The following is a 14,959-nucleotide window of genomic DNA, read 5'->3' on the forward strand; positions in this document are numbered from 1 at the left end:
TATGGTTTAAAGGTAAAAATTAGGTTTAAACATTAAATTATGGAAGTACAGACTATGTAAGGTGAAAGATATGGTTTAATTGTCATCTATGTGAAATTGACTTGGATATTTGATCTGACTCTCTGTAATATGCTCGCTAAAAAACCTAATACAAGTTTGGGATGCATTATTGTCAGGGTATGCTTGGATCAAAGAGGCTGATCCCTGTGTGACTCGGTTCTCAGCCCACTGTATTTGAATGTTGTGTTCTCTTCTGAGCGTACAATTTAAGGAGAAAAGTGAAAAATCAAAGCACATTCAAAGCAGGGTATGGAGTGTGGTTATGAGGGATCACCATTGCATTTGAAGAACAATGAAAGGTTCTAGAGATTTTGAAGAAGAGGAAAATATGAGAAGATCTGGTAGTCACTTAATAGTTGGTTCAAATATTTTAAGGCTTGCAATGTCTATAAGAAATGAGATTAATTTTGTGTGGCTCTTAGGGGCAGAACCAGCACCAGTGGTGTAAGTTAAGGGAAGTTGATTTGATGTTCACAAATCAAATGACACAAACTTTAGAGTTAAGCAACCCTGGATTTTAATTCTGGCATCAGCATTGGCTTTGGCAAAAGGAATGAAACTTCTGAGCTTCATTTTCCTGCTAAGTAGGTATAACAAGGCTCATCTCATTTTAAGGATTAGAAATAATAATATAAAAATGGCTTAGTTCCTGGCATAGGTACTCGAGGAAAATTATAATTATACATAATATTGCTAAAAATAGAGATTTCCAACAATGGAAAAGTTTAAGTGGTTGATGGTGTAGTGAAAACATTGGAGAGAGGATTTCTACTTAAGATAGCAGACTGGACTTAAGGTCTGATCCAACTTTTAGGATAATGGTTTTATTTCCCATCTTGGTTTGAAATCTCTCTTTCCCCTGACTGCGCTTCTCCCTTGCTTCACAAAACAAGCAGGTCCAATCTACTTTAACCAAGTTTATTTTATAGACTTTCGTTGATTTCTGAGAGTCAAATGACCTTAAAGAAGTTAGAAAGGAGGGGGTCATACCTATGACAAAGCTGGAGTTTCAAGAAGAAGCAAATGCAATGTCACAGATGGAAGGACTTCTCACTTAGTGGCTCCAGGGGCTACTGGGGGGAGAAGAAGGTTATAAAGTTGGTTAGGTCACGAGAGGCATTATGTGAAAGAAGCCTCCACTACTTCAAACCACATCAGGCTCTTGGCAAGAGCTACGAGAAAAATCGGATCCAAGGCAGGCGTGCAATGCGGCAGATGCGGGTCTGGGCTTGCTGCTTGCAGCTAAGGACCGGTAGTTTGGAGACTCCCCGGGACCGAATGGAGGCCCTTGGGTGCCACCAGTTTACGGCATGAGTTGAGGAGATTAAAAAAAAAAAAGGAAGCGACAAAAGGGGAAAAATAGGTGGGAGGGTCCCAGCAGGAAGACCAAGGCTGGAGGGTCTTTGGGTGTTGCAGGTTTACTGCTCTCATGTTAGTGGCCACGAATTGCACACTAAGACCTGGGGCGCTGTAACTGGCGCGCTCCCTCAGCCGGGAGCATCCACTCTTGCCCGGGGCAAACCTCTCCTCGCGCTCTACTCCTTCTCACGCCTCCCAGCTGCTAGTGGGTCCTGCTAGGGCACTTCTGGAAACCCGTCGGCGGCTCAGAACTTCGGTACGGCTTTGATCGCGGCCTTGATAACTCGGCGCGTTGCCCTGCCCTCTCTCCTACCTTCCCTCTCCCGCTCACCCGGCCCCGCCGGCCAGTTCTCCTCCAGCGCTGCGGTCGACCAGATGCTCCGCGCCTCGGCTGCCGCCAAGACCCGGAGAGCGGAGCGGCTCCCGGCCGCGCGGCGCGCGCTCGCGGGCTCGCTCCCCGAGATGTACTGGGCATGCGCGGCGCGCGGCCGGCTTAGGCGAGCGGGTGAGCGAGCGGGCGGGCAGCTCCAGACTTCCCCGGCGGCGGCAGCGGCGGGCCAGGCGTTCTAGCCGAGCGTGAGGCCAGCGCTGAGCTCGCCCCGGAGACCGCGTCTCCTCGGCCGGGCGCAGACGGCGGCTGGGCGGCTCCCGGAGGATTGGGAGGGCGCGGTCCGAGTCGGGGGCTTTCTCCCGGCCGCCTCCCGCCGGGTGTGAGTTCGAGGCGCCTCCGGGGAAGCCGCGGCCCCGAGGGCAGATCCGAGGTAAGAGCCCCTCGGCGAAAGGCGCCCGCCGGGGTCCGGCGGCTCGGACTCTCCCTAGATTTTCAAAATCCGCCTTTGTGTGCCGGGATGGAGTGGTGCCAGGCGCCGCGTCCGCCTTCATTCACTTTGACTGCTTTCAACTGGTGTCGGGAGCCAGGTGTGCGAGGGCGCTGCCGCCGAAGTGCGTTCGCGGGCGGGTCCCGGGGCGCCCGGAGCCGGTGCCGACCCTCGGTCGCCCGCCGCGCCCGGGGCTCCTGCACGGTGAGCAGAGAAGATGCACACCGTCCTTGCCATATTTCCCGGTAACCTGAGCTTCTGCAGATACACCTGCGCTTCTCTGGTCAGTGGGGCGACTCCAGAACGAGTATTCTTCTCCTGGCTTGTCTTAGACTTGGGGTTTCGAGAGCTACCCTCCCCACCCCCAAATGGGGGAAAGGTCTTTTCCAATTGACACTTTGCACCAAGGTCCCACCATCGTATACCCCCTCGAATTTCGAGAGAGCTTGTTGTTTGTGCATAGTTGTCACTCTTAATTCCTGGTGACTTTCCTTTCGTAGCGGGCTCCACTCCGCTCACTCACCATTTTACTTTTGGGGAGACAGCCCTTCTGGTGTCTTTGTCAGTGAATGCCTTTGGAGTGGATTTCCAAGACCCTGCCCGCTCCTCCTATGTTCTCACTTTATACTTTCCTTTCAAGGACTACCTGTATGCAGAATCTTGGCACGGGTTGTTCCCTTCCTTTGCACTGTTTCTCAAATCCTTCTTTCCCCGTAGTACCCGTTGCATCGCTGGACTCTCTTTGGGGGTAGGATGCTGTATTAGGTATTAGGAATTGAAATCCATAGACGTCAAGAGCGGTAGAGCATTAGGAATTGGAATCCACCTTTACAAAACATATTTCAATGACATGTATTCTTGCTTTCCTTTTTAAGGTTTCAGTTCTCGCCTCAGATGATAAGAGGAATAGCTAATGTCTTAAGAGTTCAGATAAAACTTGGTTTCAGAGGCATGTGACTAGTTTGATTTTGGCTTTATTTTTTTGGGAGATAGAAGAATTAGGATTCCCAGAAGGCTTCTTTATATACAAAGTAACTGTGTTGTGTATTGCTTCTAATTTATTTCCGTTGAAAGGATATCATTCTTCTACAGCGACTTGGGTTTTGGAAAGTGTGAACTAGTAATTTAGATCATGTGGTCATTGAAAATTAAAGTCAATGTCATCCTTTCTCACCTAGTATAGATTTTCTAGGAATTGGAGTTTTCTGGACATATTACTATAGTTCTTAAGTGGCTGGTGTGGAAAATTTTTGGTCATGGGGTCACAGTTTTAATTACCAATTTGAAAAATAACCCACTTTATAGACTTGCCATGTAAAGGGTAGGGTAGAATGTATCACAAATGTAATAACATTTTATAGAATGCCTTTAGTGCAGAATTCAGAGATTAATACTTTAAAAAATTCCCCAAGTCATTCTCTTCACAGCAGAAAAAAAGAAAAGAAGGAAAGATAACTTGCTTTTAATTCCACTGTTGTGAGATAACCACTGTTCACAATATTTGATACATTCTCTTTGTAATCTTTTTTTTTCTCCCACTTTCCAGTGTCATTGACTATCATTATATAGTAATTTTCAGCCTTTTATTAATACCAGGGGAATACTTTAAGTTGTTTTCAGAGCGAAGATTCTCAAAATGGTTTATTCTTATTTGTTCCCTATTGGGAATCTAATGCTGAATTTTGACCACTTTGCTTGCTTCTGATCAAATGTAAAGATTTCATTTTGTTTTTATCTCTAGCTTTTCCTGCTTTCAATTTTTAAATCTATGCTTATACTTTTTAGTTTGCTAGACTTTGCCTGTTTTGGATGCTGTTCACAGTTTTGAGGAGTACTGGTCAGGTTGAATTTTGTTGAATGCTCTCTATAGGCATTCCTCTAATATTGTTCTTCTCATCAGACTGAGGTTTTGGGTTTTGGAGGGGAAGATCACAGAGGTAAAGTGCTACTTTTATCATATAATATGAAGGGTCCATACTATCCAACATGATTTATCACTGTTGATATTGATCTTGAGCACCTGGCTGCAGTAGTAGTAGTTTTCTGCACTGAAAACTTACTCTTTTTCTTTCTTTCAATGCTTTTTCTTAGAAGGAAGTCACTGTGAACAGCCCATACTTAAGGAGTGGAGAGTTATGCTTCTCCTTGAGGGTGGAGTATTTATGTAAGTTGTTGGGAATTCTTTTGAATGGCAGATTTGTCTTTTTTCCCCATTTGTTAATTTACTCAATCATTTGCTTGTATTGGTCTGGCCTCCTGGATATATATTTATACTTCGGGTTATAATCCAATACTACTTAATTTTGTTCCGCAAATTGTTTCAGCTTTGCCCATTGGGAGCTCTTTCAGTTGGTTCCTGTTCTCCTTTGACATATCTCCATTAATGTAAGTTTTTTAAAAGATCACTTCCTTACTTTTAACATTAAAAGATGCTCCAGGATTATCTTGTATATTTCCATTTCCTGCCCCAGCCCGAGAGTCAGCCAGAAAGAATCTGGTTCATCTTCTCGGGAAATGGTGTTGGAAGCCAAGAAAGATCTGGGTTCTAGGTATTCTTGTTGCTACTGAGGTGTCATTACTTCTAGGCCCTCTCATCTGACAGCAGGAAATACATATGTGTGTATCCAAGCCCTGTATGTACTCTTACAGGGGTACATGTTTCTCTGCGTAACCATGTGTATCTATTTTAAGGTAAATATGAGTTCCTACGGTTGTCTCTTACTTTACCTGATCCATTACCACCTATATCATCCTGGATTTCTCCCCTTGCTTATCTGTAAACTCATTCTAATAGGGAGAAGAAACCTGGCTTCCACCACCTGCCATCCATTTACTTAATTGTTCAAACCCATTATATGTGTATAGTGGTATCAAAATTGTTAACCTGTGCTCCCTTCACAAAGAGGGGGAACAGCTTTATCAACTAGAGTACATTGCTTATGTGCAGTACATTTTGTAGATTTTTAGATTATATAGATTTTTAGATTTTATGGATTCCAATTAGTCTTACAGATTCCATTCCTTTTCCTCCTATTCCTTTAATGAGGTTGTTGCACACATGTATGATACAGGTAGATACTTTTGTCACAATCTACATCCTATTTTGGGATCCCCAGACCTTCTACATGATTTTTTTAAAATTTGCGTATATTGTTTCACTCTTTGTCCTGTGACGTTCTGTGAGTTTTGACAAATGAGCAATTTCATGTATCTATTATCATACAGAATAATTTCAACAGATTATTAAATCTTCTGTATTTCACATATCACTCCCTTAACCCCCTTCCCCCGGCAACCCCTGATTTTTTTGCAGTCTCTATAGTTTTGCCTTTTCTGGACATCATATAATTAGAATCATATAGCCTTCTCTGATTAGCTTCTTTCACTTAGCAATGTGCATTGAAGTTTCATTCATGTTTTCTTGTAGTTTGATACCTCATTTCTTTTTATCATGTAATAATATTGCATTGTATGGATGTATCACAGTTTGTGTATCTATTCATCTATTGAAGGATATCTTGCTTGCCTCTGGTTTTTGGCCACTATGAGTAAAGCTGCAATGAAAATTCATGGGTAAATTTTTATGTGGACATAAGTTTCCAGATCAGTTGGGTAAATACCTAGGAACATGATTGCTGGATCATATGGTAAGATTCTGGTTAGCTTTGTAACATATTGCCAATCTGTTTTCCAGAGTGGCTGTACCATTTTGCATTCCCACCAACAGTGAATGCAAGCTCCTGTTGCTCCTCATCCTTGCCAACATTTGGTATTGTCAGTTTTTTGGATTTTATCCATTCTAATAAGTATATAGTAATATCTCATTGCTTTAATTTGCCCTTTCCATAATGACATTTAATGTTAACCATCTTTTCATATGCTATTTTCCATTTCTTTGGTGAGATGTCTGTTCTGAACTTTTGCCCATTTTTAATAGGGTTGTCTGTTTTCCTATTTTTGAGTTTTGAGAATTGTTTATACATTTTTGGTACAAGCACTTTATCAGATATTTGTTTTGCAAATATGTTTTTCCAGTCTGGCTTGTCTTTTTGTTCTCTTAACAGTGTCTTTACACAGCAAATGTTTTTAATTTTAATAAAGACCAACTTATCAATTTCATGGATAAGCTTTGGTGCTGTATTTAAAAACTCATTTTCAGACTCTAGACCTCCTAGATTTTATCCTGCTTTTCTGCCCCTAGAAGTTTTTTAGTTTTACATTTATATCTGTGACCCATTTGAGTTATTTTTTGTGAAAAGTGTACGAAAAGAGACTTTTCACTTTTTGTGAAAAGTTAAGTGTCTAGATTCACTTTTTTGTCCATGGACTTCGAGTTGTACTGGTAGCAAATTAATGTGATTTTTAAATCAAGTAGATTATATATTAGGTTCAGGATGGAAAGGAAAGTGTTTTTATTTGATTTTTTTTTACATGTTTTGTGAAATTGCTTAAAAGAAACAGTTGAGAAATGATTTGGAAACCAAAATGTAATACTGCGTAGACTATATGCTGAGATTGATTCCTGGACATCATATATAATTCATTTCCTTCTTCCTCACTAAATCAGAGATTCTTCTTTGTGGAAAACAGAATTGTTAATACAGAGTAACATATGTCAGTTATTTGAAATCTAATCGTAGAAATAATTAATAAAGCTTTATTTTTCACAAAAAAGATCTGAAATAAGAGATTTGCAGGGTGTATGCCGAGAAGAGGCAGATGATATACACACCATCTAGAAACTTGAGACTTAACTGGTTTTGAATCTTATCCCATACCACTCCTCTTGCCTTTTTTCAAGTGGCTTTTTTTCAAGTACCTTTCTTTTGGTCAACACTTTGTGTTGTTGATATTGGGGCCAGAAGTATTGTTAAATTACAATTAGAACCAATACCCTTCAGGAAGCATCTAGAGAGATCAGACATCATAAAACTAGCATCTTTGGTATGGGAGGCATTACATACATTATCTCTTTTAACTCTTACAAGAGCTCTTTAAGGCAGTTCTCCTTATTTCCATATTACAGGTAAGAAATAGGCTCAGAAAGATAAAATGACTTGTCTGTGGTCCACATGGGGAGAGAGGGACAGAGCTGGGATGGAAATCCTGATCTTTCTGACTCCAAAACCCATGTTCTTTTCGCTTTGCTATGCTATCTCTAGTAAATGAAAAAGTGCTAGGATAGTATTAGTATGTCTTTGATTTTATCCTTTTCTTTAACACTGTACACTACTTAAATGACTACTGATCTAATCGAGAATGGCTCAAAAGATTGTGTTTTTGAGATCCATGGAGATTCTTTTAACTTTTTTTTCCTGTTGACTGATCTACATCCCACTGACCCAGAGGTATGAGGTATTGGAACATGTTTATAAAGAATGGAGTTCCTTTAAAGAGAGGAAGTTGTGGAGGATTAGGAAAAATAGAACAAGCAATGGTAGCATTAGCTAGTTGTTTATCCCTTTGCCTCTCTGAATTATAAGTTTCTTGAGGGCAGGGAATTGAGTCTCAATGATCTTTAAGCACAGCACATCACATGTGCTATGCACTCACAGACTGTTTGCTGGATGAAATCAGCACTAAATATACTTTTTACAGAAGTTTGTTTAGAATGTTTAGAAGGGGATGATTTTTTCTTCACACAGGAAGTTGAACGTAATTACATTTCATTTATTCATTCATTCGTCATTTATTGAGCATTTGTTGAGTATCTGTTCTGTGCCAGACACCGGAAACACAGAGGCGAATAAGACAGGATCTCTGCTTTCAGGGAACCCAGAGAATGGAGGCAACCAGGCAACCATTTCAGTAGAGTGTGGAGCTAAATGGAGTATGTATTAAACAAATAAGCAATGGGCTTTGCAATCAGAGAGACCTTCTTTGCCTTAGTTTTCTTGTCTAAGAAGTGGAAACAATAACAGTACCTACTTGACACAGTTTTTGGGAGTAGGCTAAGTGAACAAGAGAAAAAAATGTACACGTTTATCTTTATATCTCAGTGCATAGGAGGAGGGAGAGGCTCACGGTGGTTGAGGGAGTCAGAAAAGTCTTTACTGGGGATGTGACCCTTGACAATTTTTAAAATAAATTTATTTACGTATTTACTTTTAGTTGCGTTGGGTCTTTGTTGCTGTGCGTGGGCTTTCTTTAGTTGCAGCGAGCTGGGGCTACTCTTCGTTGCGGTGCGCGGGCTTCTCATTGCGGTGGCTTCTCTTGTTGCGGAGCATGGGCTCCAGGCGCACGGGCTTCAGTAGTTGTGGCTCACAGGCTCAGTAGTTGTGGCGCACGGGCTTAGTTGCTCTTCGGCATGTGGGATCTTCCCAGACCAGGGATCAAACCAGCGTCCCCTGCATTGCTAGGCGGATTCTCAACCACTGCGCCACCAGGGAAGCGCTGACCCTTGACTTTTATAGGATAAATTTTTGAGGTCAAGAATGAGAGTATGAGGTGGGACTCCAGGGCATTCCACGCAGAAAGATAAATAAATGTGACGTGTGCAGAATGGGTGGGCATGATGGGAGTGGTGGGGAATTCTGCGTGTTTTCACAGACGGAGACTCCAGGATTATTAGAAAGAACTGAATAAGCAGTTATTTTTCATTTTTATAAGCAACAATACAATAGTCATTACATTGGAGTAGGAGAGAATAAAGGTACCAAACCTGTTTGAAGAATTGCACGAATCCCTTCTACTAATCGTGTGACTTTCATCCTTTATGTAGCAGGTAAATTCTTGTGTTCTTTTTCAGTCCTGTGACACTCAAGTGATTTTATTAAGAAAGAGCACTTGTGTGTTTGGGTGAAATCAGAGGTCCTCTCTCAAACCATATTTTTTTTAAATTTTAATTTAAGTTTTTTAAATGGAAGTATAGTTGATTTACAATGTTGTGTTAGTTTCTGGTGTACAGCAAAGTGATTCAGTTATATATACATATATGTGTGTGTGTGTGTATATATATATATGTATGTATACTTTTCCATCATGGTTTATTGAACCATTCTTATATTTAGTAGCATGGAAACATAAGAATCTAATATCCCACAAAGGCGGGATCTAGTCCTATTTGAGCCAATCCAGAATTCTAAGAACCATGAGCAGTTTCTCAACAGAACCTGAAACATAATACTTAGGAACGTTCTAAAATAATCTGTTAAGTGAATGAATTATGTGCTTGATAAGAGGTCAGAGTTTTGTATTTGAAAATTGTGTTTTTAATATAAGGAGAAAAAAAGGGGGAAAAAAAAGATCAATAGAAGGAAGAGAAGTTTATATTTAAGTAGAGGGAAAAAGATATTTTCAAAGTCCTCTATTGAAGACTATTGATATGAATTTCATTTTATTTAGAAGATCCTTTATTAGCACCATTAGAGTATTACTTCTGTATCACCATTAGACTATTATTCCTTATCCTAGAAATACATGCATATTATTGATATATGTATTGGTTTAATGCAACATAGAATGTTTCCAGTGTCTGAAATATAACATTTGTGATCATTAAACACTGTAATTTTTTTCTGTGGATTCTAATATTTATAATGTTTTGTAATATTGTAATTGTTTCTAATATTTTTCATTAGAAAATAAATGTTTAAAAAAGTATAAGCAGCAAAACAAATCCATAAAGAAAAATATGGATGAAATTTGTCACTTTTGAGATGACATTGAACACAATTTAATTTTCTACCATAATTTTGACATTTGAAGTTAATGGTAATCTTAGACATGAACATATAATAAGATGGTTTTAAGTATGTTGACTTTTAAATTTTAAGAAAGATATACTTGTGATGAAAGAGAAAGAGGATACATTTAACTTTCATATATGGAAGAAAACAGAACATTATTGTAGCTATATAGATTTTTCCCCCCAAATAAGCGTGCTAATCTTGTTTGTGTGTGTGTGTGTATGTGTAATCTCCAGTTTCTTTTTCCAGTATGTTTTAAAAACTTTTAACTGTTTTATGAACAATTGTATATTGGGATTTAGAATTATTACTTTTTAATTTAGAAATATGAATTTAGAAACCCTATCTTTAGGTTGATTTGTCTTATTATTTTAGTGTATTTATCTACATTATCAGAACTTCTGATGTAAAGTCTGTTTAGTTTGTGTACTGTGGCTAGGTTATATATTTTTTACATCTCAGGATCCTTTTAGTCGAGAGAGAACATTAATTTTGTTGGTAGTTCTTTTATTTAGCTCTTTTGTGGGGCCTTGTTAGACTCTGAATAATTTAAAAGCAATGCAATCCTTTCTGTGATAAAAATCTAGTCATTAGGCCAAATCTTGTAGCATTATTCACATGATACTCATGCATGTAAAGGTGTGGAATTAATATGTATGCCTGAAGGATGTATATTAAAGAGGGTGTTTTTTTAATTATTGAGGAAAATAACCCTCTAAAGATTTTAATGTGCATGAATTCACAGATTTGCTTAAAGTCTTATCTCTTCTGTTTTTAAGTGAATGATCCATGGGAGCCAACCCTGAACAATAATGTATAAAGAATGATATGAAAACATTTATAACTTCATTTAAATTTAGGAATAATTAGTTCTCAATTTTTTTTGTACATTAGTATATTTGCTATCTTTATAGAATTATAGGAGAAATTAAGGGTTTAAAGTACCATTTCTTCTTTTTCTGTTATTTTACATTTTCATATATTTCTTATGCAAATGACTGAAATAAAAGTTTTAGCACCATTTATTAAAACGTCTATGCACTTGACTGTATTTCACATTTTTCACCTTAATCCTTAAGATTTTCCATGGTCTCATGAAGGAAATAGTCTTATAAAAATCTTGAAGCAGATAAATGACCATGTGGGTTTTCCCTTGACACCCCCTTCTCCATCCTGCTTCCCTCCTTCCTGCGTTACCCCATCCTCCAGCCCCAGTGTTCGACCTCTTTTTTCAGCGCCCAAATGACGTTAGCTGAAAAATGTATCTTTCATAACTTTGCTATCTTTCCAGTTACAATTTGAGCTCTTTCTCACTGCCTGGTGAGATCTCAGCCGTGGAGAGTGAAATCGGAATAAAGGAGACATTCATGGTGGTTATGACATTGAAGGTTAAGTTTAGGCTGCTGGAGAGTTTGAAACAAAGGAGTGATTGAAGCCCTCATCACCTTCATCTTACTTGGGTAGTAAGTAAATTATTTTGGAAGTAAAGTCTCATTATGAAGATAATGAAATCTTGTCCAGACTAAATACATTCACAGTGACTGACTTCAGCTGGAATGCATCTTAACACCATTCAGTTTTTGTACAAATTAGAAAAGATCCACCATAGTTTTGTGTGTATATTAGAATATATGCTAGTGACTTTTTTTGTTAACATTTTGTTTTGTAGGAGCCCCTTAACACTGTAGGGAATTTTAGAATTTGAATTCAAATATTTGTCAAGTAAATTTGTATAATATAAAAAAAAATTTTATATGGAATAGTCCATGGTCTTCTAAAGGGTCTTCAAATAGGAATAAACGTTTCCTCATCTTGGGACTTCCCTGGTGGCCCGTGGTTAAGACTGCGCCCTTCCACTCCAGGGGGCACGGGTTGGATCACTGGTGAGGGAACTAAGATCCTGCACATGCAGCACGGTGGGGGAGTTTCCTCATCTTGCCTCCAAAGCCTCCCCTCCCACACCTTACCTATATCTGTTACCTAGAGTTATTTCCGTTTTCTCTCTTTCCCAGGCAGTTGGAATATTTGAAGTTTGATTTTTGTGAGCTATCACTGTACTACAGAGTAGAAGGCCTGAGAATATGGTATAATTTAGCCCAGTGGCTACTGATTATATATTGTGTTATATTTATGGTTTTCAAAGGCATTTATATGATTAACCTAAAAGATTCCAAACTAAAAGATTCCAAACTAATGGATTAAGTGGTAAAATGATCGGGAAAACTAGTGGTGGTAGAATCTGATAGATAATAGAAATAGTTTGGCAGTAACAAAAGTAGAAACGCTAAAATTTCCCAAGAACCTATAGGCTGTTTTTACCACCACTGTGCTGTTCATGAACTACATATGGGGAACTTTGATTATATATACTGTAAAGAACAATGTATTGTTTGTGAGAAGTATGTGTTAACTATTTATTCAGTAAATAAACATAAAGTAAAGTTGGGTTCTGAACTGTCCCTGTTCTTGCAAGATTTAACAGCCAGATCTTTCTGGCTAACACTGATTTTATTAGGCTAATGCGGACATTCATTGGATTTTGGGTATTAGGTGTAATGTAACAAATGCTTGCTGTCCATAGAGGTGGGTTTAGTTCTGTGATCCTGAGAGAGTGGATATAAATTTGCGGGGAAGCTTTTAAGATGAGGTAGCTGATCTAAACCTGCTGGGTTTTTCTCTCTTCCGAAGGAGCACGGGAGTGTGTAGAATTTTGCAAGGAGTTGATTTGAGAACTTGGCTTAATTTTAAAGGCAAAAGACACTAATTTTTTTTTTTTTTCTGAAAGAACTTTTAAAAGCTTCTAGCTGTGATCGCCTTAGCTTCCTATTTCCCCCTTACTCTTACTAAGTTCTGTTACTGCTGTCAGCTATAGCAATCACTGGGAAGGATAATACTGGGGTAAAATTTCCTTTAAAAGGAAAGTTATGGAAGAGGGATGTGTACAATATGCATGTGTACAAAATGCATATTGAATACAATAAAGTACATACTGAAAGGTCTTTTGTATGTGAGGGTGAGTTTTGTTGTTGTGGTGATAGATCTTGTTTGATTCATTTCAGTTTTCTCCAGTGATCCTTTTGTGATATGCTTATACGAGATAGTTAAGTGAGATTAAGGATTTGGCTAAACTATTAGCAGGCACATTGGCTTAATTCAACCCAATCTAGTTTCTTGATCAAACAGTTCTGGACATATTCAGCTTTATTTAATAGAAAATAATTTTGTTTCATTTAGTGAAAGTTATCTGTCAATAAAGAAATATTTAAAAAGTGCCTGTATTACTAAATAATAATAATAATTACTGTAATTAATAAGACAGACAAGGTTGCTATCCTTACTGAGTCCACAATGTCAGAAACCTAGATTAGAAGAAGCATAAAAAACTTAAAAGAAGCATCAGATTCTAGGTAAATGGTCAAAAATGTGGAAAATAAAGAATAACCTTTCTGGCTTCTTCCTCCCTCCCGTCCTTCTTCTCTTTCCTTTTCCTTCCCTCTTTTTCATTTCTAAGAGAGTGAAGATATTCACATTTTGTATTATATTTTTCAACACATCCTGATTTTGTGGATTTATAAAATAACTCCATTTCCAAATTACGTATGATTTTACAGTCATCCCTCAAAAGAACATTTGTTATTTGTAAACAGCTGTGGGAAAAATTATGGTATACCAGAACTCCCTTTGAAAGATTTTCAACTGTTAAGGTCAACTTAAGATCAGAACAGACAAGTATGGTTTGTATTAGTTTTATAGACACTACTCAGTATTTTATTTCTTGGAAGTGTTTAGGAATGAAGAAGGCATTATTCATAAAATGAAGTCATACTAAAGACCTCAGGCTGGTTGTAAAGTGGTAAACTTTAGAGATGGGGAAATATGTGTTATCGTGAATTTGGAATGTGTGTAACTTTAAGACCATCATCTGAAGCAACACTGCCTTTGTATTTGACTTGCAAGAAAGAAAGATGGGGACTCCTCCTCCTCTAGTGGAGCCCAGTACTTCCTAACACACCTCTCAAATTACACACCACTGAAATGATCCCCACAATGTGTTTGGCTCATGTGTTTCTCGTTAGCGACTATGAATGAAAGATTCATAACTATCTATTTCAAAAAATGTCTTTATTTGCATTACAAAGAGCTTGCTTGGAACAGGATCAAGAATTGTTTTTAAATTGTAAGTCAGCATGTATGGGTTGGGCCATGATTGACACTGGACCTTTAAAAAAATAATTTCTGTGCACAAAAAAGGTTCTGAATAAATATTTATCAGACCATCAATTACTACGTTGACTGTAGAAGGATAAGAGTACCTGAGTTTTCCCACATTCTTAGTGATTTGGATCAAATATTTTTGTAGCTATTATAGAAAGCCCTGCTAACCTTTCCCTTATCTTGCCTACCGGGTGGTATATGACAGGATCACAGAAAGGAGTAGGACATCATACAAACTTGCCAGACAGATAATTAGAGTCCCCGTGGCAACCTTGTGACCTGAATTTCCAAGCCCTGTCTACCTCACTGGAGAGTTATAGCTGTATACTCTTAGCTTAAAGAACTCTTGACTTGTATACAAGTTGGGGGGTTGGAAAGAAGGAGGGAAGGGTAGATATATAAATCCATTTCTGCAGTTTTGCCAGATCTGTAATATAGAAGCACTTTTGTTCTAAAAGGAAACTTAATTATTTCCTCATTTTGGCTATTCCTCCTTATGTGTTAACAAATTACTACCAAACAAATCATTACCAGAAGAGCTTATTTATTTATTTTTAATTGATGGCATACTAAAAGTTAATTTTGAACTCTTCTTCTTAAAGGAAAAGGTAAAATGTGAATGTATTGGTTAGACGTGGTGGAATCATTTACGTGCTTTTCTTTTGTCGTAAATTAGTTTGTGCATTTCTGGTAGCAGTTTTTCTCTCACTAGGCAAATATTTATGAATACATGAAGTTTATTATGTGATATTAAAGTCACATAAGATTTCCAGCCTTCGTTATACATTTTCTAAGTTGTTACTGCAAAAATGAGAATTT

General features: G+C 38.3%; 1 protein-coding gene across 4 annotated transcripts in view; it reads left to right on the forward strand.

The window, feature by feature from the left end:
• The first annotated feature begins 1,851 nt into the window (after positions 1 to 1,851).
• The window catches only part of EPS8 (EGFR pathway substrate 8, signaling adaptor), a 197,409-nt gene continuing 184,301 nt past the window's right edge, over positions 1,852 to 14,959 (forward strand). For 2 of the 4 annotated variants that reach the window (XM_061204962.1, XM_061204960.1), the window contains exon 1: positions 1,852 to 2,180. The gene's annotated coding sequence lies outside the window, so the exon portion shown is untranslated. Of the gene's footprint in view, positions 2,181 to 4,356; positions 4,402 to 11,259; positions 11,389 to 14,959 lie in introns of those variants that run through there. The other 2 variants (XM_061204968.1, XM_061204969.1) reach the window with 2 other exon arrangements.

The sequence above is a fragment of the Eubalaena glacialis genome, chromosome 11 (assembly GCF_028564815.1).
Source record: "Eubalaena glacialis isolate mEubGla1 chromosome 11, mEubGla1.1.hap2.+ XY, whole genome shotgun sequence".
In the NCBI taxonomy this organism is placed as follows: Eukaryota; Metazoa; Chordata; class Mammalia; order Artiodactyla; family Balaenidae; genus Eubalaena; species Eubalaena glacialis.